The sequence below is a fragment of the Durio zibethinus genome, chromosome 16, assembly GCF_047325235.1.
Source record: "Durio zibethinus cultivar Kanyao isolate XHJ-2024 chromosome 16, ASM4732523v1, whole genome shotgun sequence".
NCBI lineage: Eukaryota > Viridiplantae > Streptophyta > Magnoliopsida > Malvales > Malvaceae > Durio > Durio zibethinus.
This window is the reverse complement of record NC_143177.1, coordinates 2,801,745-2,803,511: the sequence shown is the minus strand read 5'-3', so window position 1 is coordinate 2,803,511 and position 1,767 is coordinate 2,801,745. Positions and strand designations below refer to the sequence as shown.

The following is a 1,767-nucleotide window of genomic DNA, read 5'->3' as shown; positions in this document are numbered from 1 at the left end:
ACTGTGCATTTTCATGTTATGATTTGGCCGGAGTGCTTTTGTCATCCGTATGATTCTAAAAGCGAAGTTTGTCTCGGGCAATTAATGAAGCTGAAGATGAGTTAAGCCAGCAAAATGCCAAGAACCTGATCGACACAAGTGAGAAGGGATTGCGTGGTTCAATTCCCAAAAAGCTTCCCATACTTCCCTGTTGAATTTGGTCTAAACAGGAGGCGCGGCTGTCGACGATTTTAGGTGCGACTTATTAAGTTTTAAATAATATATTAGTATCCATAAATTATTTAAATTTTATTTAAATAAAATTTAAATTTAAATTAATTATAAATTAATTATTATTAATTTGAGTTTAAATAATTTAATTTATTAATTGAGTTAAATTTAAATATTTTTATATTTAATTTGAATAATTTATAAATTTAATTTTAGCTGATTCTAGCTGACAAAACCACAAAACAATACTACATTTTATTTTCCAGTGAAAATATAAAGTCGATGGATTTTAATAGATTTGATAATTTTGGATTAACATAAAAATACGATATAATTTTAAAATGTTTAAAAATTTATATAAATTAATAAAAAAAAAAAATATATATATTATAACATAATAATTTTTATATTATAATTTTAGCGCTCCATGTTATGCACGCTTTGTCGTTTAGACGGACAGTAAAAAACTTTCACAAATTATGGTGAGAATTCAAATTATTGTTAGAATTCAATGGTCAGAATTCACACAGATCCAACGGTCAAGACATCATAGACAACTTTATAAAAATACCATACTAAACCTTCCCAATCCCCTCATTAACCCTAGATCTATACCCTCTTTGCTACTCCGAACCCCCCACCCCCCCAAAATTCCTTCAAATACAGCCCTTTTTTCCTCTGGCTATCGAAGAATATTTTTTCGGATCCAGTTCTTTTGTTTGGACAGAGTAATCACGGTCGATTACATTTTTCCTTTGTTTGGATTGGGACAATCCGTATTTGTTTTGTTTCTCTTAACAGATTTTGTTTAATCCACTGTGTTACTCTGTCCAAACAGATGTATTGGTTCATCAAATTTTCCTCAACCTGCGATCTCTTATTTTTTTCTCTTTTGGATCTCAATTCTTGCAAGAGTGGTGAAACACGTGGTTTGGTCTGTTATGTTCGTCTCACGTTCGATTCTGGCAAGTATTGTCTTTTTTTTTTTCTAAATTTTTGTCACTTAGAATATTAATATTTCGTTTCCTTTCCTCTCATAAGCATTGATGGGTGAGGTAGCAAGATAGAAGAACAAAGCCTTGGGCTCCAAAGGTATGGAAGAATTTGGGGTGCAGAATTGACAAAAGGGATAAGGTTCTTTGGACAACATGGGCAAGTTGAGGTACATGGCAATTGCTTGTAAGTATCTTTTTCATGAGCTTTTTCATGAGTTTATTAAATGTGTATTTGATTATTTCCATCGGAGGCTGAGGGATTTGGGAAGAAGGAAGCAGACAAATGGCATCCTTGTTATTAACTTGCTAAAACTCAAACTACAACTTTGATGCTGCTGCTTAAACCCAAGCCATTGACTGTAACTGCCCATGGGCTGCTGGATAGAGCTAGATTCTGAATGGGATTTTTTTTATAGGAATGGGCTTTACTCATATAAAGCCCGATTTGGCCCAACAAAACAACCACATCGGCAAAGTTCGAAACTTTATTACTATTACACGGTTTAAACGTTCGAAAGTAATAATTTTAATTCTATAAATAAAGTTAAGAAATTGTTGTATA

The 1,767-nt window shown here is 32.4% G+C and overlaps 1 long non-coding RNA gene across 1 annotated transcript; it reads left to right on the top strand.

The window, feature by feature from the left end:
* The first annotated feature begins 305 nt into the window (after positions 1 to 305).
* LOC149514206 (uncharacterized) lies at positions 306 to 1,767 on the top strand. The gene is made up of 2 exons (XR_016328576.1): positions 306 to 947; positions 1,049 to 1,767. It is a non-coding gene; the product is annotated as an uncharacterized LOC149514206 (long non-coding RNA).